Source organism: Cervus elaphus, chromosome 33 (genome assembly GCF_910594005.1).
Source record: "Cervus elaphus chromosome 33, mCerEla1.1, whole genome shotgun sequence".
In the NCBI taxonomy this organism is placed as follows: domain Eukaryota; kingdom Metazoa; phylum Chordata; class Mammalia; order Artiodactyla; family Cervidae; genus Cervus; species Cervus elaphus.
Genome location: NC_057847.1, coordinates 65396864 through 65420502, shown reverse-complemented (window position 1 = coordinate 65420502; position 23639 = coordinate 65396864). Strand labels below are relative to the sequence as shown.

General features: G+C 39.3%; 1 protein-coding gene, 1 long non-coding RNA gene and 1 pseudogene across 5 annotated transcripts in view; 1 reads left to right on the top strand and 2 right to left on the bottom strand.

The window, feature by feature from the left end:
* NCKAP5 (NCK associated protein 5) overlaps positions 1–23639 on the bottom strand; it is a 1015164-nt gene that overhangs the window by 524582 nt on the left and 466943 nt on the right. The window lies entirely within an intron of this gene.
* On the bottom strand, positions 119–22747 carry LOC122688223. Its single transcript, XR_006339393.1, has 3 exons — positions 22735–22747; positions 15158–15167; positions 119–191 (listed from the first exon to the last, which is right to left on the bottom strand). It is a non-coding gene; the product is annotated as an uncharacterized LOC122688223 (long non-coding RNA).
* Positions 21491–22529, top strand: LOC122688218 (annotated as a pseudogene). The gene has a single exon (XR_006339392.1). The product of XR_006339392.1 is annotated as an ATPase GET3-like (transcript).

The window sequence follows — 23639 nt, the reverse complement described above, 5'->3', positions numbered from 1 at the left end:
TGATGTATAATTAAGGGCACCCAAAGACCGTGCTCTGTGGGTGCTCTGACAACCTGGAGGGATGGCGTGGGGAGGGAGGTGGGAGGAGGATTCAGGAGTGAGGGGACACATGTACGCTTATGGCCGATTCATATTGATATATAGCAAAAACCATGACGATACTGTAAAGTAATTATCCTCCAATTAAAAAACTAACTTGAGAAGGAAATGGCAACCCACTCCAGAACTCTTGCCTGGAGAATTCCATGGACAGAGGAGCAGGACAGGCTGCAGCCCATGGAATCGCGAAGTGTTGGACATGACTGTGCTGCTAACTTTCAACTTTCATAAAAAAACAAACAAAAAGTAAATGGAAGTCTTTACTCGGAAAGGCACTTTAGATCACCACGTCCAATCGAGGTCCTAAAGGGTGCTAACTGTCCAGGGGGATCCAGCCCAGCCCAAGTCTTTGTCTCTGTGCAGAGCAGATCAAACCTCCTCTTCATAGTCTCTCTTCCCAACATAACTGAGTGAAAAGCAAATTTTCAGGAGGTTGGTGGAATTGTGCTTCTGGAATATTAGTATTTACACGTACAACTTTTATCTACATTTATCAATTACTTTCCTTTGCCATTTAAGATCAAAATAAAACTCCTACATGATGATAGAAAAGCAACTGGCAAGACCATAAAACATTTTAATCATCATTATATTAGCATCTTTAAAAGCAGTCTTCCCAGGTGGCTCAGCGGTAAAGAATCCACCTGCAATGCAGAAGACGTGGGTTCAATCCCTGGTTCAGAAAAATCCCCTGGAGAAGGAAATAGCAACCCACTCCAGTATTCTTGCCTGGGAAATCCCATGGACAGAGGAGCCTGGCAGGCTACAGTCCATGAGGTCACAAAAGAGGTAGACACAACCGAACAACTAAACAATAACAAGAATAATCTTTAAAATGCCTCCTAGAAAAAATTTGCGTCCCTCTTCAGAAAACAACAATGTTAAATGCTAAGTGTTGCTTTTTGTTTTTTGGGCCAATCCTTAAATGTTGTGAAATGTGGTTCCTTCAGTTTTACAGGTATAGAATATTGGTGCACTGTGTAAATTTCTATACAAGCTAGGACTCTCAAAAGTTTGTGATCAAAGAAATGGATTCAACAGATACAAAGAAAATGAGTGAGACCTAACTGCTATTAATTGCTATGGTCAAGAAAAACATGGGTATTAGAACACAGGCATGGCATTCATCACACCCAAATGCCTAGAACATCAGCAGACCAGGAAGAATTACACATAGTGCACAATTTACAAAGACTCAGTATACTGAACATTACTTTCAAGGTGTTATTGCATAAATAAAAGCACAACTTCTATAATACTGGGACTCTGAGCCTTATTTTATTTTCCTTTTTGCTTAAAAAAGGATCCAAAAGGATCCATCTAATCAACAAGATGGTGGCCACTGGTATTCAGTATGACCATGGCTGGTGGCAGCAACCCCACTGACGCGTAGGGCAAGGATATATGTACATATGCACATTTAAAGAGTGTCTTTGTTAGGGTTTCCCTGATGGTGCAATGTCTAATATTCTGTACTCCCAATGCAGAGGACCTGCATTTGATCCCTGATCAGGGAACTAGATTCCACATGCCACAACTAAGAGTTTGCATGTTGCAACAAAAGCTCCCGTGTGCAGCAACTAAGCCCCAGTGCAGCCAAATAAATAAAGATAAATATTTCAAAAATTCTTAAAAATAAAGTTTAAAAATGTATACTCAAAATTACAAAAGAAATTATGAAACCAAATCCAGGGCAAATCAAGTGAGTGAGAATAAAAGATGGGAAAAAATTAATATTCCTACATATATAATAGATATATATTAATGATGAATCCAGACTGAGTGTTCTAAGCACTTTTCATGAATTATCCACTGAATCTCACAACACACTGGACTGTAGGCACTATTTCCAAGACAATTTTCATTTATGATTATGAAGCTAAGGCTATAGGAACTGGTTAGCAGAGCCAGGCTGAGCCTAGGCAACCTGATTTCAGGGTTGCAGAGGTTGATTGCCTCTTCTTACAAGTACCAAAGAGTTTTTGTCCTGGTTGAGTGAACTTCCATCTCAACCACTGGACCAACGGTCATTAAGCCTTTCCCTTTCCATGACCTGTTAGACTGCGGGGGGTATAAAATAGATTTAACAGACGGTCTTAAAAAAAAAGAAGAGACAGTCTTTTGCTATTAAGAGTATTATAAAGATCACACATCAAACAACAGGATGGCAGAACATGAGTACCGAGAGCAGAAGCTGGTGAAATTTTTCTGCAAGAGACCAGATGATAAATATTTTAGGCTTTATGAGCCTCACAAGTTTCTGTTGCAACTGTTCGGGTCTGCCCAAGTAGCACGAAAGTCAGCCAAGACAATAAAAGAATGAATGGGTGTGGATGTGTTCCAACAATCTATTTCCAAAAACATGTGGGGAGGGGGACAGCTCAGCCATAGTTCGCAGACCCTTTATCAAGATTACCAGCTAACATCTCATGAAAGGAATGAATCACAATCATTTCGTTTCCAGGAGGTGGTATTTCTTTTATCCTAAATCTATAAGCTCCCCAGAAGCCACAGGGTTAGGAACGGTCTTATTATTATTGAGGAACAAACACAATTTTATACACTTTTCCCAAACTTAATGAAATTGCAGCCTCTGTCAATAAGCAAGAAGTTAATTTTGTGATTTCCAAAAAAGGACAAACCCCATACTCTGGAAGTCATGTAATATTTGTGTTGATCAGTGTGCAGGGGACAAATCTCCCATCCATTCCTGTGCGGCCATCTCTGTACAAAGCCACCAGCTTTATGTTACACAGTGAATTACATTTTATCATTTGACGATGAGCCATTAGCCAAAGTCTCTTCTTATTCTCATTTAGAAATAGATATCCACCTCTCCCCGCAAAAAGAATAGTCTATAGTCATTTGCTGCCAGTGTTAGAGATTATTCAAGTTACTTTAAATTGGCAACAATTTACAAAGGACCTACTTCATGTTAAGCTAATCTCAATATTAGATAATTCTGAATACTAGCCATAAAATATGGATAGATAAAAGATTCTTTAGTCATACAGATAAATATCTTGTTTTTCTCTAATTCTCCAAGAGGCTATAGGATTTAATGTTGGCAGGATATGACATCTTTAAATGCTTTCTATTATATATTCTCAGATGCAAAAGTAAAATTTTAAGTCTAACACTAAGATCAAACAACTTCAGAGTATGCAATAAGACCCTTGAGTGTACAGACTGCAGGTTACGGCAAAAAACTTGTTTTTCCATCTCTCTACCAAAAGTTTTGTATTTACTATGTGCTAAATAAGTTGACTTTCTTCTGTGGTCAATAGTTAAGCCCCCTATTTTATAATGTCTGAGTTGTCTCAGGAGAGAAAGAAAAAGTTTACAGACTGGAATTTGTGTAGCCCTTGGGTCATGCTGTTTTTACCAAAAATTTAACTCCCCAGATTGTGCATTTAGTTCATATTTTAAAGACTTCAAAACTTCAAACGTCCTTTGTCTGTAATCATTGATTGCTGTTAAACTAAATGTTTTTCAGTCTGTAATCAATACTTCCTTACAAAAATAAACCCAGGCATTGACAAACAGCAACTCTGCGGCACACTGCGGCTTGCCTGAGAGCAGACAGCATGAAAAACTACTACTTCCTAGAATTTTAAAAGATCGCATTGACTCCAGCACTTATTACAATTTTTACAAGTTTCTTACAGCTGAATCATTCCACTGTAACAAGACTTTATTAAATTAGACAGCTATTGAGTAATAAGCTTTCTGAGAATAACAATTAACGTGCCTTTGGCCTTTATTGCTGTTTCAAACTATTGCAAGCACACTGCTCATGTTCCTTTTTACATCTTTGGTGGCAAAGTCGTTAAAGAGCAGTAGCTAGATAAAATGAGGTTACGAAATGTGATGATTTTGTGTATCATCAAACTACTGTAAGTTTTTTAAAAAAGAAATCATCGCACTTTTTGGACCCTAAATGCAAGGCATGCTTTTATGTGGGATTTTAATCCTGCACACTCTAAGATGTACATTCCTGGATTTTGTAAGCACTTGATTTCCAATTAGTTTGTTTCTCAAAGGATACTCTTTAATGCAACTTCTGGTGAGAATTAAGGTAGATGTGAGGCATAAACAGCCAGCAACACATATAAGATTGCCATCAACATACACCATGTGTAACTCTCTCCCTCCAAGACTAATTCACTCAAACACCAAATTCCTAAAGCACATAACTGGCAATAAGTATTCAGTGGTCTGGGTAAGAGCTAAATGAAGCTGGGAAGAATAACACCAAGCACTTCCAAGTACAAGAGCACACAAATAAGCACTTCCAATGCACACACCTTAAATCGGTTATGGCATTTGCTTGCCTTCCTGTTTATTAGCAAAAAAAAAAAGATCCCAAGGAACAGCAATTTTAAATCATATGAACCCTGCATGTATTTATCCATGACAAACAGCAACAAAGGCATTTACGATTTTTATTAGCAACCATTGATATTTACTGCCAACAGAGGTGGTTTTGCATTACAGTGAAGCAATTCAGTGAACCAACTCCAAGGTTTTTCAAAACATACTTTCTCTTTCTTGTTCCAAGATGCCTCAGCTCTTGTTCCTCTATGCCTCAGCTCAAAATTGCCACCAAGTGGATAGACAAACACCAGTCTGACAGTTTATAGCTGCACAGCAAACAGCTGCTTCTGATCTGAGGACCATTAAACAAATCACATCCACCAGCATTTTCTAAATTGCCTACTATGTACAAGGTATTCTCCCAGATGCTACAGATTAAATGCACTTTGATTATGAGGGAGAAGACCAAAGTCCAATTATGGCACCACAATTTTCTAGATATATGTAAATTATATTTATCTCTTAATATATAAAATTTAATGTATATATAAAAATTTATATCTGTAATCTATAAAGGAAAAAATAACCTATTAATGCTACTGTGCCTGAGAACAAGGGTAATACCCAGCTTGGGAAAAGTTTTCTTACTGCCAGTAACCGTTTAATTGCATGATCAAGAAGCTTCTGAACACATAAAATTGGAGTCACTTCTTAAACCACTGATAGTATTCAAGAGACCAATAAAGTGGAGGTTATGTGGACCCCCTTTTACAATCCTTCACAGAGATACTGTACCAGACCTGATAGTGGTGATGTATTACGCAGTTCACTGTAGGACTATAACCATGGAAAGGCCAGCACACAGATGAAAAACATCTGTATTCCCAGCTAGTCAGCTGCCTCTCCTTGCCACGGGTACACCCTGACCTTTCACACTGTCGAGTGCAGCATACGGGAAACTCCCAAAGGGAAGAGAATCTATAAAGACACTTGATCAACCATTTTATTTCATGAAATATCTAATTTATTCAAATGAGTAATTCTGTTCTATTCAGGCTAACCCTCAGCTTCCAGCATTATTTTCCACTACAAAACCTATCCTCTCTCTCGGAAGCATGGGCACCAAAGGGAGGAACAGTAACTTTTAATGGGTGCAGTTAGAACTTGAATTTTTTATCTGAAAACCATAAAGCTTTTAAAAATGAATTTGCAAATGTAATTGAGCTCCTAATAGCTGCTACTGATAGTAATTAAAGAAATCTCATTTCCCTAAATTAAACATAATGAAATGTTTTTCAAGATCAAATAAAACTAGAAAATGCCATCAGGATGATAGAATTTGCCTCTGAAAGTGGTGTTCTGGAGTCTGCAGAGAAGCCTCCATTGCCAGCAGAAGCCAACGGCTTGTAGGGTAATGGGTAATGGGGAAGTCATTTCCACTGGATCATATCAGTTTTTATTGACTGACAACCAATCTGAAAGGCATCACGGTGCTTATGCAAATGTAACAGGCATCCTATAAAGCTCTTTCATTAGAGTCTTTAAAGAGTTTGTTATTTAATTAAATGTCAGCATGTCCTCAGTTCAACTTGAGCATTTTCAAACTTAATGTTTAATTTTCTCTTTTACTTTTGCCTCTTCTTAAAGTGAAAAGGGCACTTGGGACCCATCAGTGACCGCCTCACCCTGGTCCTGTTAAGAGGCAGAGAAGCACTTCAGCTGCTCAGAAGTGATCATTACCTCCCCATTTCTTAATGGTCCCCAAGAGGGAAAAAATATCCAGACTTTTCTTCTGTATTTCAGCAGTTTATCATCCTGGTGGTCAAGAAGTTTTTTTCCCCTTATGATAGATCAAAATATTTTGTGTTTTAGTTTCATTCCTTGTCGTATTGGTTGGACTTCTACCAATCCAAGAAAGTCTCACAGCTCTTCATAAAAAGGTCTTATTTCTGAAGGAAACAATCAGGTCAGCCTTCAGTCTTCTGTTAGTAGTCACATCACTTCTCATACTAGGACAAGCTTTTATCTTCACACTTATGTATGGTATGAACAATGATGTATTCTTGTGGCTTGTTACCAGCTTTTTTTAAATTATTATTTTTGCCACCCTTCTCTGGTATTCTCACATGTCCTTTAAAAATGATTCTCAAAATCAGATACAAAACGGTAGCAAGAGTTAGGTAACAAACCACTGATAAATGTTACTAAACCCGAGTGCTCTATGCTGTCCCCCCACTACACCCCCACAACACACATACCAACAGTCCTTCTCCACTGAAAGCCCCTCATTCACCTGCTGAAGAACCCATGGCAATTGTTCAACAAAAAGCTATCTTTAACCAACTAATGATTTTTTATTCAAACCTATAAAAGGTGGTCAGCATCATGTCTCATTAGGGAACTGAAAATTAAAAGAGCAGTGAGATATCACTATACACCTTTTAGAAAGGCTAAAATCTAAAACAGTGGTAACAACAAATGCTGAAGAGCAAGAGGAATTAACATTCAATGCTGGTGCCAACTCAGAATGGTACAACCAATTCAGAAGACAGCATAGCAGTATCTTACAAACCTGAACATATGGTTCCATATATAACCCAGCAATCATAGTCTCTGGTTTTCATCAAAATAAGTTCAAAAGTTATGCCTACAAAAAACCTGCACATGAATACTATAGCAAATTTTGGGGGCTCAGGGCAATATGCTCCTAAAATATGCCAAATATACTGATTATTTTTGAATTACAATAATTTACTCAAACTGGCCAATGCCAGGAAAAACACTCTGACTCCCTTCTTTCCTCCTGAAAGTGAGAAATAAGTCTCCCATGTGAAGAGAAATAAATCTCCCTATACCAGGAGGACAGAAAGCATCACCAGAGTCAGGGGACCCAAGGATAAGAAAGCTATATAAACAAGCTCTGCTGTTTCTTTATTAGCATGTCACCCCAAGCACAAGCCGTTTTGCCTTGCTAAACCTTCACAAGTAATTGCTTGTCTAAAAAGAAAGTAACTGTTTCTTTGTCTCAAAATAATATAAATGATATATAAACAGTCTTTTTTTATTTTTTATTTTTTGGCCCTTGTATTTTATTTTATTTTTTATTTATTTTTTTTTAAATTTTTTATTAGTTGGAGGCTAATTACTTCACAACATTTCAGTGGGTTTTGTCATACATTGATATGAATCAGCCATAGATTTACACGTATTCCCCATCCCGATTCCCCCTCCCACCTCCCTCTCCACCCGATTCCTCTGGGTCTTCCCAGTGCACCAGGCCCGAGCACTTGTCTCATGCATCCCACCTGGGCTGGGGATCTGTTTCACCATAGATAGTATACATGCTGTTCTTTTGAAATATCCCACCCTCACATTCTCCCACAGAGTTCAATAGTCTGTTCTGTATTTCTGTGTCTCTTTTTCTGTTTTGCATATAGGGTTATTGTTACCATCTTTCTAAATTCCATATATATGTGTTAGTATGCTGTAATGTTCTTTATCTTTCTGGCTTACTTCACTCTGTATAAGGGGCTCCAGTTTCATCCATCTCATTAGGACTGGTTCAAATGAATTCTTTTTAACGGCTGAGTAATATTCCATGGTGTATATGTACCACAGCTTCCTTATCCATTCATCTGTTGATGGGCATCTAGGTTGCTTCCATGTCCTGGCTATTATAAACAGTGCTGCTATGAACATTGGGGTGCACGTGTCTCTTTCAGATCTGGTTTCCTCAGTGTGTATGCCCAGAAGTGGGATTGCTGAGTCATATGGCAGTTCTATTTCCAGTTTTTTAAGAAATCTCCACACTGTTTTCCATAGTGGCTGTACTAGCTTGCATTCCCACCAACAGTGTAAGAGGGTTCCCTTTTCTCCACACCCTCTCCAGCATTTATTGCTTGTAGACTTTTGGATAGCAGCCATCCTGACTGGCGTGTAATGGTACCTCTATAAACAGTCTTATAAACAAAACATTATACAAACAAAGCCTGCTCTGGTCACTTTGGAGATCCCATTTCTAGGACATTTTCATATGTATGAATTAAATTTTTAAAAATTTCAAGTGAAAGTGTTAGCTGCTCAGTTCTGCCTGACTCTCTGTGACCCTGTGGACTGTAGCCCTCCCAGCTCCTCTTTCCATGGGATTCTCCAGGCAAGAATACTGGAGTGGGTTGTCATTTCCTACTCCAGGGGATCTTCCCAACCCAGGGATCAAATGTGGGTCTCCCACATTGCAGGTAGATTCTTTACCATCTGAGCCACCAGCCTTGTAAACAAAACACTATATAAACAAAGCCTGCTCTGGTCACTTTGGAGATCCCATTTCTATGACACTTTCATATGTATGAATTAAATTTTTAAAAATTATTTACTTGTTTGGCTGCATTGAGTATTAGTTGCAATACTCAGGATCTTTTAAGTTGCAGCATGTGGGATCTAGTTCCCTGGCCAAGGATCAAACCTGAGTCCCCAGCATTCGGAGTGCAGAGTCTTTCTTAGCTACTGGACCACGAGGAAAGTCCTTTCAGGTTTTTTTTCTCCCGTAATATGTCAATGGCAATTTAAGTACTAGACCAACCAAAAGAACTAAATGGATTAGGGGGAGAATTTTTCCTCTCCCCAACAGCTGTCATGAACTGCAAGATACTCTCTGGATCTCACTTGCCTGTCCACTCCCACCTTGAGGCACAGATATCCTGGGATCTCTCGTCATGAGAGCCAGGGACAGGTGAGACTACTTGTCAGCCTCCCAGCTCTCTGGCTGCAGGATCTGATGGAAATAAGAGTAGTGAAAGTCTTTTTTCTTTCTAAATTTAGATTATCAGGAGAAAACGTGTGTGGAACGAGCTTCCTAGACATAGCAGCTCTGGTAAATTTGGTATTAAGTACTGATTCTTTCCCTCCCAAAGATGATCACTGTTTTTGTTTTTGTCTTTTCCATCATTTGTCACAAGGAACGAAAACCATAGGGCAAGATGCAGGCAAAACCCCTATAAGCCTGCTACTCAAGCTGGCCTCACAGACTGTTAAATTAATGGTTCTCACCAGATCAGCAAACTCTACCATGGGTCCTCTATGTAAAAACTGAAGGAGAATTTTCTTTTTGGCTTGTTCTATGTCTTGAGATCTTGGCTTTATGACCAGTGAGAATATTCTCTCTGGTCTCTGCCATCCAGAAGGTACCCTTACTGTGGTGCCTTTCATGACCAATTAACTAAAAAGAAGTTCTGCAACACAGAGTTACAAACCACACTCTCTTTGTCCGCTTGTGTCAACTCTCAGGTGAAACTGTCATAAAGGGTGTCAGTTCATAAAGGGGCATTTGTCATTTCAACTTCCGTTGCCTTTTTAGTGCTGCGAAGATGCCATTCCAACTGTGCCTGCCTGACGGCACACAGCAGGTCTATGACTGGACGCACCCACAGTCTTGGAGAACCCAGAGATAGCATCTCATGTCACCATTCTTACCACCCAGAGCCACGGGAGGCTCTAACTTTCTTAGACTAAGTTGGAAGTAAATTTTTTAGCTCTTTTAAGGGCTGCATACTCTTCTGTGAGATTTCTCTTTCATCTTGGGTTAAGTCATGCAAAGGCTTATTGGTTAGAGTCACTATTTGAGATTAATATAAGATCCTACTTATCAACTGCCAGACAACAAATCCTTCAAGTTGGCTGCACTTAAGAGAAAAAAAAAAAATTAGAGAGCTCTCATTTTAAAAACAAATCAAAACATGATAAAACAAACAAAACATAGAAAGTGTTTTAGGGACTTTAGGGATGCCCTAAAAAGATAAGAGAAATTGGACTTAAAAAAAATCCATTGTAAGTTCTCCTTCTTAAAAAAAGCATCCCATGTCCTCTACTCCCCCAGGTCCTCCTACAAACAATCAGGAAATGGATCACCTGGAAACCAATATTCAAGGGCTAACAGAAACAACCATCTTTGTCTTGCAAATTGCTATAAAACCAGAAATACAAATCTAGAAGCAAGTCAAGGCCTACCTATCATTAGGATCCCCAAACATTGTCTGTTTCTTTCAAAATGCTTGTAGATATTATAAAAGATCAAGATATCAGAAACAAAAGGATCCTGTACTTAAGGCGGAAAGAAAAGAAAAAAAAACTACATAGTGACTACCCTAAGGCTTCTGGTGTGTGCATGCCAAGTCGCTTCAGGCATGTCCGAATCTCTGTGACCCCATGGACTCCTCTGTTATGGAATTCTCCAGGCAAGAATACTAGAGTGGGTTGCCATTTCCTGCTCCAGGGTATCTTCCCGACCCAGGGATCTAACCCATGTCTCTTATGTCTCTTGCCTTGGCAGGCAGGTTCTTTACCTCTAGCACCACCAAGGAAGTCCAAGACTTCTGGTAATAAGACAAATACACTCTAAAACTCTTATGAAAAAAAGGACATTTTCAATCTTTATCCCTTGAACATGTAAATCTTACCATGTCTTTGAAATGTAAATACTCCAGGAGATAACTGAGACAAAGTTGAAACTAAAAGAACAAAACAAAACAAAACAGGAAAGAGGCCTTTTGAAATAACAACTAAGAAAGCTCTCTTGTCCGAACTCTAAACAACAGCCACCATAACAGCGTTTGTCAAGAGCAAATACAAATCTTAAAAGTCCTCACCATAAGCAGCAGAAGACTTTAGCCATCTGAGCAAATAAACAATTCTTTCCAACTGTTGTTTATATTCTGTATTGTACCAGATTCATAGGTAAAGTTTTAAAATGAAGGCAAAGAGACCTCTGTTTATGTCTGTATCTATGCCTATGTATGTACATTAAATGATATTTTTCTACCTTCAGATGGCATTACCAAAGTTAACTTGTAAAAGAGTTCAATTTAATCGCTTAAAAACAAGCAGATATTTATACAAATTCAAATATAATGGAAACTGAGCCAAGTACTTGTCATGTTTATGTGATCTGGGAAAAATTTTTTGTAAATAAAGTCTAACTTAAGTTTTTTGGTTTAGTTAAAACAGACAAGTTCTTACAATTACCAACATTAGGTATAATACTTTTATTCTACCTGGTTTTACTAAAAGTCAAGACAGTCTATGTTATTTCTGTTACAAAATGTGTTAGCAAGAAAATCAGTGTGAGATAATGACTCATTTTGTCTAATGTTTCATAAAGTTTTTGTAAGTAATCTAAGTATAACTGTTGAGAACAATAATTAAATAGATGCAAATAGATAAAAAGGTTTTAAATAAATTTTTAACAGCAAATATGTTATGATATGTGTTCTTAAATGCTATCTTCTAAATTCTTTTTGTTAATTTAAAACCTTAGAGTTTTGCTAAGTTAAATTAAATGATGAAAACTCACTGAATATCTGGATTTCCAAATAAGATAAAATACCAAAACATTAATTTCTAAACAAATTTACATTTACTTGTGTTTAACCTCTTACTTCACAGGAAATAAAGATGTTTGGATTTATTTGCAAATATGCCTTGTGCCACTTTAAATTATTATGCTATGAGGAAATGTATGTTTATAAAAATTATAAAATGTGTTCAAAAGTTAAAAGAATGCAGGCATAGCAGGCAGTTCACAATCACACACTTCTTAGTTGCCACTAAAAATTAAAGTTTTTAATTAATATCTGTGATTAAGGTCACCAGAATTAATAAGGGCAATAATTCTGTGTGCATGAAAAGAAAAATGTACTTCTGGATAAGGTATGAAACATGAATTACATTTTGTTGATGGAAAAGAAAATACTTTGTCCTAAAGTAAAATGATTTCCAGAATAAAAAAGGAAAACACAGGACAAAAGCTGAGTTAAAAAGTTTTTGAAAGTTTATGGAATGTAATTTTATATGTGCTCAAGCTAGATAAGATTGAATTAATTTCAAAAGCAGACAGAAAGGTTTGTTTGAAAAACAAACTTTACTTTCAGTAGTGTACTTGTATAAAGCTGAATCTACTAAAAGGACAAATTTTGATCAGCCCTTCTCCTGAAAACAGGTTATAAAAGATGTTCTTTACTTTTAAAATAATCAGCCTAAAACATTGTTTCTTACCAAAATTATTTCCGTGCCTTCATGCTGTTTCTATCAGGTGTTGGATTTTAAAAAAAACTGTGAGTCCTTGCAATTAAAAAACAAGAACAACTAAGTTTTACTTACATCTATTCAGTGTTCTGTATTTGCCTGTGAAGTCTTTAATTTTCACTATAGTTAAATGGATAACCATGTATTGTTTCACAGTGACCTATGATCATGTTTCACCAAGTGTTTTAAAATCTTATGATAATTTTGTCAAACTTCCCCAAAAATCAAGTTCTATGTGAAATCTTACTGACTTGGAAATGACCTTTGAGTTTTCCAGAGGGCCTATGAATATTACAAAAGATTTGTTTTCTCTCCTTATGAAATTGAAATATTAAACTAATTAGGCTAACTTGGTATATTAAATTACATGGGAAGCACTGTTAAGTGATGATAAAGCTTACTAGGTTGTACTGTGTGGGTAAATGTTATTAATATAACTTTTAAAAATCATATGAAATTTAAAAAATTCTAATAAGTCCTGGTATAAGTTTATTACTTGTAATTCTAGTTATTATCATAAATGTTTGTCACAGAAATAACCAGATTTCCTTGCCAATTGCATTGGAATGAAGCCTCACCAAGATCTTTAACCACAGCCATTTGAAAGTCTTCTATCATTTAACAAGTTATTGTTTTGCTCAGACCCTTTTACAAAAGCCTCTGGCAAATGTATTTCATCTTTAGAGAAGTTCATGGAAAGGAACCTAACAAGTTCTCAGTTGGTAAAGAATCCACCTACCCATGCCTGCCAAGAGGCTTCCCTCATAGCTCAGCTGGTAAAGAATCCGCCTGCAAAGCAGGAGACCCTGGTTTGATTCCTGGGTCGGGAAGATCCACTGGAGAAGGGATAGGCTACCCACTCCAGTATTCTTGGGCTTCCCTTGTGGCTCAGCTGGTAAAGAATCTGCCTGCAATGCAGGAGACCTGGGTTTGATCACTGGGTTGGGAAGATCCCCTGGAGAAGGGAAAGGCTACCCGCTCCAATATTCTGGCCTGGAGAATTCCACGGAATTCCACAGGGTTGCAAAGAGTCGGACACAACTGAGCAACCTTCACTTTAACTAAAATACAAGTTTCTGATAACTTTAAAAATTATACCACTGAACTAAAATTTACAGATCCTTAATGGAGAAATTGACAGCTTCATAAAACTTCTAACAAAAGATCAAGCAGAACAAGAATAATTACATGGGGCTCAATGAACTGCTGAGGATAATTATAACTTTTAATTACTTTTTATTTAAAATATTGCTGATTCTTTTTGTTTTTCAGATATTAGAAAACCTTTCCTCTTAAGCTAACTATGACTTAGAGAAAATTTTTAAATGATTCTTTGTAAGCAGAATTGAAATATTTTTCTCCTTACCCGATCCTTCCAGAGTTTGAAACTCTTGGTGAGTATTCTTAACTTCTTGAAATATAGTTATTTGCATAAGTTCAATAAGAATTTTCTCTCCTTATAATAGGACATGATTGGAAACATTGATTATGTTACCAAAACTTTGATTGGAATGTCATTTTTGAGAGAGACACATATAGACTCATGACCTGACAGCTTTAAAAAATCCATAATGCCCCACCCCAAAATTGCACTGGTACCTTGCTTATTGGACTCCCAGCAACTTTACTGATGAATAAGAAAAGTTACTTCCTGGCAGGTCCAGGAAACTTAAGATATTCTGAGTATCTTAAAAAAGAGAAGAATTTACCCAAATCTATAGGTATTGCAGGCAGAGTCTGATGGCAAATGTCCAGCATAGTTTTTCAGCTTTGAGAGGCTACTAAAAGCTTAATCTGGAGATTCCTTATTAAACAATCCAGCAAAACAGATGAACGATCAATCACTATTATTGCTATACTTATGTAAATAACCAGGCCACATTTACAGAATCTATTTATTTGCAAGCCAATTAGTCTAACTTTGGAGATCTTTGGCAAAAATCATTTTCAGAGAGAAAAATTATATTTCAATAACACCCTTGTGACTGTTAGATTCTTATCCTTTTCCACACTGATCCCTGCCCTGGGGGGCTACCCTGTCTGGTCCTCATTAATAGGTTTTGTACTCTGGCTTCCTGTCAGGTCTGGCCCAGCAAGAAATCAGGAGGAAGCGGGGAGGGAGGTGGATTCATTTACCTAACTAAACTGTTTGTGTTTAGAGAACATCAAAATCACACAGAACAGGGCTTGTTAACACCCAGATTGATAACAATGTTAACACTGTTAGCATATCTGATTCAGGCGGGCTGGGATGGGGCCTGAGAACATACATTTATAAACAGGCTCCCAGGAGATGCTGCTGCTGCTGCTCAGAATACCACTTTGAGAACGGCTGCCAAGCTCCCTCCCTGAAATGGAACTTCTGAATGCTTCTAACGTCCTTCCACTAAGTGACTGCTCCTCTCAAAGTAACTCATTCTACACGACTGTGATGGTTAATTTTTTTTGTGTCAACCTGACTAGGCCTTAGTATCCAGATATTTGGTCAAGCATTATCTGAGATATTGCTGTGAAGGTATATTTTTGATGAAATTAATAGTTAAGAGAGTGGACTCTTGAGTAAAGCAGACTATCCCCCATAATGTGGGTGGGCCTCATCCAATCACTTGAAGACCTTATTAGAAAAACAGTAACCTTCCCCCAGGGCTTCGCTGGTGCCTCAGACAGTAAAGAACCTGCCTACAATGCAGGAGACCTGAGTTTGATCCCTGGGTTGGGAAGATCCTCTGAAGAAGGGGATGGCAACTCACTCCACTATCCTTGCCTGGGAAATTCCATGGACCGAAGAGCCTGGCAGGCTACACAGTCCATGGGATCGCAAAGAGTCAGACACAAGTAACACTTTCACACTTTTCAGCCTCCCCAGAAGAAGGAGGCATTCTGCCAGTAGAATGCCTTTGGACTTAGACCACAGCTTTCCCATGGATCTCCAGTCTGCCAACCTACCTGCACATTTTGTACTTGATAAGCCTCCAAAATCATGTGAGTCAATTCCTTAAAATAAATCTCTCCACAGACAGCCATGTAGATAGACATGGAGAGGTAGATAGATGCATGCATGCATGTGCACACACACACACACACACACACACACACACACACACAACCTGTTAACTCTCGTTCTCTGGAGAACTCTGACTAATACAAGGACCTAGTTCCCTCCAGGTTCTAGGAACTGTTCCCTGCACGGGAATGTATGTCCTACATGTTTCTTCAGACAAGCTGATAACACTGATGGCTTAAAGTCTCTGGTACATGCACTGTCTCTGTGGCATCCCTATTTCTACACTTCTGGAAAAAGTCCCTATGTAATGAACTCTTCTTGAATTACTCTATTTCAAATGTGTCCTCTGTTTTCTGTTGGGATAGCAACCGGTATAACGCATCCTAAATTCCATGAGTGGAAAAGTCAACTCACCTTCTTTCTTTCTAAGCCTGTGGCTCCTTGCTGTGCTTCCTCCCAGGCACCTAGATTTGTAAGCTCAGTATCACTTTCTGACTTTATGGAATTGTTGGTTCAACTTTCTGGGTTCTCTACAGTTCTGGAAGCCTCTTAGCAAGTAGCATGTCATTTTGGGTTTTTGGATCAGTGGAGTCGAACACAGCATGTACTGGGCATCTTCCAAATGTTCCCCAACTATGTGTTAAAAAAAGGAATACATTAAAATTCTATAAATCCTTATAGATTGCATATGCCTATCATATACACTGCTTCCAGACTCTAAATCTCAGTTTCTTTCGGGAACACTTTGCTCCAATAAGCAAAGATTCGCCATTAACATTTTGGGTATTGGTCCTTCTTCCACAATTATATCTGTGTCTATCATTTCTCCATTCTCATTTCCACAACTCTGCTTCATGATTCTGTTATTTATGACCCAAATAATTAAACTAACTTTTAAGTTGATTCCTTGCCTCCAGTCTCCCTTTCCACTTTACATCTTAAATATCTGATCATAACTTTTTCTTCCTAGCGTGATGGCATCCTATTAGCAAACTAACATGACACAAACTTCTTAGTTATTATGTGGAAGATTCTTCACAAGCTGGTCCCATGCTAATTCTCATATCAGTCTTACCAATTCTTTAACCTAATGTTCTACTCCACGTGCTGCTTACCTGTATTTTGTACACATTCTGAGCATCTCCAGCTCTGTGTCATACCATATCCTTTGCTTTAAACCGTTGGCTATTCATTTTCACATGCATCCGCTAAAACCCAGTTACAAGCCTGTTACTGGAGCTTCCCAGGTGGCACAGTGGTAAAGACTCCTCCTGCCAATGCAGGAGACACAGGAGATGCAGGTTCGATTCTTGGGTTGGGAAGACCCCTTGGAGTAGGAAATGACAACCCACTCCAATATTCTTGCGAAATCTCACGGACAGAGGAGCCTAACAGGCTACAGTCCATGGGATCACAAAGAGTCAGACACGGCTGAGCATGCACACACACACATCTTGTTACTGTCACTATGCCACCTACACTGACCTTTCATTTCCTCAAACACTTTTAGTTGTGCCTACATGTCACATTTGAAATCTACTAACATCATATGATCCAACAATCCCACTCCTGGGCATATATCCAGGTAAAACCAAGATCTGAAAGGATACATGCACATGAATGTTCATTACAGCACTATTTACAGTAGCCAAGACAAGAAAGCACCCTCAGTTCAGTTCAGTCGCCCAGTCTTGTCCAACTCTTCACGACCCCATGGACCACTGCATGCCAGGCCTCCCTGTCCATCACCAACTCCCTGAGTCTACTCAAACTCATCTCCACTGAGACAGTGATGCCATCCGACAATCTCATCCTCTGTCGTCCCCTTCTCCTCCTGCCTTCTATCTTTCCCAGTATCAGGGTCTTTTCCAATGAGTCAGCTTTTTAAATCAGGAGGCCAAAGTCTTGGAGTTTCAGCTTCAATATCAGTACTTGCAATGAACACTAAGGACTGATCTTTAGGATGGACTGATTGGATCTCCTTGCAGTCCAAGGGACTCTCAAGAGTCTTCTCCAATACCACAGTTCAAAAGCATCAATTCAATAGCACTCAGATTTCCTAAAAGTCCAACTCTCCCATCCATACATGACTACTGGAAAAACCATAGCCTTGACAAGACGGACCTTTGTTGACAAAGTAATGTCTCTGCTTTTTAATATGCTGTCTAGGTTGGTCACAACTTTCCTACCAAGGAGTAAGTGTCTTTTAATTTCATGGCTAAAGTCACCATCTGCAGTCATCTGGAGCCCCAAAGAATAAAGTCAGCCGCTATTTCCACTGTTTCCCCATCTATTTGCCATGAAGTGATGGGACCGTATTCCATGATTTTTGTTTTCTGAATGTTGAGTTTTAAGCCAACTTTTTCACTCTCCTCTTTCACTTTCATCAGGAGGCTCTTTAGTTCTTCTTCACTTTCTGCCATAAGGGTGGTGTCATCTCCATATCTGAGGTTATTGATATTTCTCCCAGCAATCTTGATTCCAGCTTATACTTCATCCAGCCCAGCATTTCTCATGATGTACTCTACAAATAAGTTAAATAAGCAGGGTGACGATATACAGCCTTGATGTACTCCTTTACCTATTTGAAACCAGTCTGTTGTTCGTGTCCAGTTCTAACTGTTGTTTCCTGACCTGCATATAGGTTTCTCAAGAGGCAGGTCAGGTGGTCTGGTATTCCCATCTCTTTCAGAATTTTCCACAGTTTATTGTGATCCACACAGTCAAAGACTTTGGCATAGTGAATAAAGCAGAAGTAGATGTTTTTCTGGAACTCTCTTGCTTTTTCGATGATCCAGCAGATGTTGGCAATTTGATTTCTGGTTTCTCTGTCTTTTCTAAAACCAGCTTGTACATCTGGAAGTTCACAGTTCACATATTGCTTAAGCCTGGATTGGAGAATTTTGAGCATTACTTTACTAACATATGAGATGAGTGCAATTGTGTGGTAGTTTGAGCATTCTTTGGCATTGCCTTTCTTTGGGACTGCAATGAAAACTGACCTTTTCCAGTCCTGTGGCCACTGCTGAGTTTTCCAAATTTGCTGGTATATTGAGTGCAGCACTTTCAAAACATCATCTTTTAGGATTTGAAATAGTTCAACTGGAATTCCATCACCTCCACTCAATTTGTTCATAGTGATGCTTCCTAAGGCCCACTTGACTTCACATTCCAGGATGTCTGGCTCTAGGTGAGAGATCACACCATCATGATTATCTGGGTCATGAAGATCTTTTTTGTACAGTTCTTCAGTGTATTCTTGCCACCTCTTCTTGATATGTTCTGTTTCTGTTATGTCCGTACCATTTCTGTCCTTGATTGAGCCCATCTTTGCATGAAATTTTCCCTTGGTATCTCTAATTTTCTTAAAGAGATCTCTAGTCTTTCCCATTCTATTGTTTTCCTCTATTTATTTGCATTGATCACTGAGGAAGGCTTTCTTATCTCTCCTTGCTACTCTTTGGAACTCTACATTCAAATATGTATACCTTTTCTTATCTCCTTTGCTTTTCGCTTCTTTTCTTTGCACAGCTATTTGTAAGGCCTCCTCAGACAGCCATTTTGCTTTTTTGCATTTCTTTTTCTTGGGGATGGTCTTGATCCCTGACTCCTATACAATGTCACGAACCTCTGTCCATAGTTCATCAGGCACTCTGTCTATCAGATCTAGTCCCTTAAATCCATTTGTCACTTCCACTGTATAATCGTAAGGGATTTGATTTAGGTCATACCTGAATGGTCTAGTGGTTTTCCCTACTTTCTTCAATTTAAGTCTGAATTTGGTAATAAGGAGTTCATGATCTGAGCCACAGTCAGTTCCCAGTCTTATTTTTGCTGACTATATAGAGCTTCTCCATCTTTCACTGCAAAGAATATAATCAATCTGATTTTGGTGTTGGCCTTCTGGTAATGTCCATGTGGAAAGCACCCTAAATGTCCATAAACAGATGAATGGATAAAAGAGATGTGGGGCATATATACAATGAAGTATTACTAAGCCATGAAAAAGAATGAAATAATGCCATTTGAAGCAAAATGGAAGGACCTAAAGCTTATCATACTGTGTGAAATCAGTCAGAAAAAGACAAATATCATATATCACTTAGATGTGGAATCTAAAATAAATGATACAAATGAACTTACTTATATCACAGAAACAGATCTATAAACTTAGAAAGCAAACTTACCATTACCAAGGGGGAAAGGTGGGGGAAGGATAAGGATTTTGAATTAATATAAAATATGCTATTACATATAAAATAGATATTAAAAAAGGACCTACTGCATCAAACAGAGAACTCTGCCCAACATTCCATAATAATCTACATGGGAAAAGAATCTGAAAAAGAATTGATATATTCACACATACAACTGAACCATTTTGCTATAAACTTGAAACTAATTCAACATTGTAAATCAACCAAACTCCAATATAAAATAAATATTTATAAAAAGTAAGTATGTATGTCTCAACTCTCAAACTGGGCTGTAGGTAACCAAAGGGCCCATCCAGTGGTGTTCTACTTCCTTATATCCACCAAACCTCACCCGGAGTCGTTGTCATAGCACAGGGATAGCACTCAACACATCCTTCTTCAACGTGTTTCCTCACTGCTGGTGAAAAACTACGCTTCTAAAGAACCTGTACTGACCATGCTCCTACTTTGAGGCAATAATAACATACAGGAAAGAACTCCCATCTGCCTGTGTTTTACAGAAAGAAGAAGACTCTACACGTAGCTAATTTTATTGAGTGTTTGTTTTGAAAAGAGCAACTACAGTGTATGCTTTCATTCCTGGTTTTCACACTTTTTTTAAGAGGCTTTTCAAGATGTACTTCCAGAGACTATAACTCAAAAGATGCAAATGTGGTCCAGGAATTTCCTTATTACAGAGGACTTTTAGCTATTCAAAATGCGTGGTTTTGTATTTGACCCTCACTTTGACAAACACTAGAATAGTGTACAAAAGAAGAAAATGCATGGAAAAGAAACAGAGATTTCATGCTATTGATGGAGCAGTTGTATAAAACATTATTAAACAGGTCCTATTAACAGAAAGTTTTATTGGAGTTTTTCATTAAAAAATCCACATAATACAATGAATGAAGGTATTTGACAACTGAGAAAATGATTCTCTGTTTGCCTTATAAATCCCCTCATATAACGAAGGTAAACTAGCTAATTCTTTTTTTTTTTTTAACTAGCTAATTCTTAACCTCACAAGCACTGATGGGTACTAACATGGTTGCTATATGACATAAAACATTTCATGCAATGCAACTAAAGGGTGGGTGCTTCTAAATGAAAGAGGCCACAGGTATCCAGAGAGGAGTATTGATACCTATACATATTAAGCTGGGCAAAAATCAGACAATTATCCTTCAGAAAATTCATAACATTCCTTTTCTCCTTTCTGTTTGCTCTCAGTTTGGGAGGCTTTCATTGGAACCTATTTGAAGCAAGTGTTGAATATATTTGCTATCATTGTGTTCTTTGATCTCAGTATACTGGATTCAGCTATAGAAACAGGCAATGTGGGTAAATAGAAAGAAAACACACTGCTACCTGCAGATAATATTTTTCTGGGCTGTGAGCAGAAATCCAAGACGATTACCAATTTTGCTCAATTTAATTTAAAGAACATGAATAGAAACAGACACTTCAATCTTCAGAATGGAAGTTTTACCTTCTGAACTCACTTTGAATTCTGAGTTAAGAAAATTCAAAGTACTGTATTGATGAAAGTGAAAGAGGAGAGTGAAAAAGTTGGCTTAAAGCTCAACATTCAGAAAACTAAGATCATGGCATCCGATCCCATCACTTCATGGCAAATAGATGGGGAAACAGTGGAAACAGTGGCTGACTTTATTTTGGGGGGCTCCAAAATCACTGCAGATGGTGACTGCAGCCATGAAATTAAAAGACACATACTCCTTGGAAGGAAAGTTATGACCAACCTAGATAGCATATTAAAAAGCAGAGACATGAGCCGGTTCCAAGATGGCGGCAGGGGTGGCTGGGTGGGGGGTTGAGGCAGAGGAGTGCGAGGATGCCCCTGATGTGGAGCCACTGGAGCCCATGCTTAGCAACATCATCGAGCAGCGCAGTCTTAAGTGGATCTTCATCGGAGGCAAAGGTGGCGTTGGCAAGACAACCTGCAGCTGCAGCCTAGCAGTCCAGCTGTCCAAGGGGCGGGTGAGTGTTCTGATCATCTCCACTGACCCAGCCCACAACATCTCCGATGCATTTGACCAGAAGTTCTCCAAGGTGCCTACCAAGGTCAAAGGCTATGACAACCTCTCTGCCATGGAGATTGACCCCAGCCTGGGCATGGCAGAGCTGCCAGACGAGTTCTTTGAAGAGGACAACATGCTGAGCATGGGCAAAAAGATGATGCAAGAAGCTATGAGCACATTCCCAGGCATCGATGAGGCCATGAGCTCCGCAGAGGTGATGAGGCTGGTAAAGGGCATGAACTTCTCCGTGGTGGTGTTCGACACCGCGCCCACACTGCTCAACTTCCCCACCATCGTTGAGTAGGGGCTTGGCCTCCTCATGCAGATCAAGAACCAGATCAGCCCCTTCATCTCACAGATGTGCAACATGCTGGGCCTCGGCGACATGAACGCAGACCAGCTGGCCTCCAAGCTGGAGGAGACGTTGCCTGTCATCCACTCCGTCATCGAGCAGTTCAAGGACCCTGAGCAAACAACCTTCATCTGTGTGTGCATCGCAGAGTTCCTGTCCCTGTATGAAACTGAACGGCTGATCCAGGAGCTGGCCAAGTGCAAGACTGACACGCACAACATCATCGTCAACCAGTTCGTCTTCCCTGATCCCGAGAAGCCCTGCAAGATGTGTGAGGCCTGCCACAAGATCCAAGCCAAGTACCTGGACCAGATGGAGGACCTATAGAAGACTTCCACACTGTGAAGCTGCCGCTGCTGCCCCATGAGGTTCGGGGAGCGGACAAGGTCAACACCTTCTCGGCTCTCCTCCTGGAGTCCTACAGGACCCCCAGTGCGCAGTAGCACCTCCACCAGCCCCAGCTGCCATTTCACACCCACCTACCACCCTCCGGGGCAGAGTTTGCACAAAGTTCCCCCCCCAATACAGGGGAACCACTTGGGGATGGGAAGCAGGGAGGAAGTCTTTTTCCCATGGTGGGGCTGGGGGAGTGATAGCTGTCTGCTCACCTCTCCCCACCTCTCCTCCCTTAATAAAATGATCTTAAACTTCAAAAAAAGAAAATAAAGAGCAGAGACATTACTTTGTCAACAAAGGTCCATCTAGTCAAGGCTATGGTTTTTTCAGTGGTCATGTATGGATTTGAGAGTTGGACTAGAAAGAAAGCTGAGCACAGAAGAATTGATGCTTTTGAACTGTGGTGTTGGAGAAGACTCTTGAGAGTCCCTTGGACTGCAAGGAGATCCAACCAGTCCATCCTAAAGGAGATCAGTCCTGGGTGTTCACTGGAAGGACTGATGTTGAAACTGAAACTCCAATACCTTGGCCACCTGATGCGGAGAGCTGACTCATTGGAAAGGTCCCTGATGCTGGGAGGGACTGGGGACAGGAGAAGAAGGGGACAACAGAGGATGAGATGGTTGGATGGCATCACTGACTCGATGGACATGAGTTTGAGTAAAGTCCGGGAGTTGGTGATGGACAGGGATGCCTGGCGTGCTGCAGTTCACGGGGTCACAAAGAGTCGACATGACTGAGCAACTGAACTGAACTGAAAGTGCTGTATTCATTCATTTGCTCATTCAAAACATATCACTGAGATTTTGTGCCAGACATGTAAATAAGGGGCCACCTACCACAGTAGCATCCAGGTGTCCTATTCACATCTCTGAAGAAGAGTTTCTCTAATCTCCATTTCCCCAACAACCTCTATTGCCTCATTTCTAGGTTAGTTCTACCACTTGCTTGTCTGTATACCTTCAGTATTTGGGATCTCAATCCACCTCATATTCAATCAACAAAACAGTCTTGCCAAATATCATTTAGATCATTGGCTATTGGATTAATAATACAAGATGGTACCTCAGTGATTATCAATGATTCAATTAATCCATCAACATCTAAAGTTACTGCTGCTGCTGCTGCTAAGTCACTTCAGTCGTGTCCGACTCTGT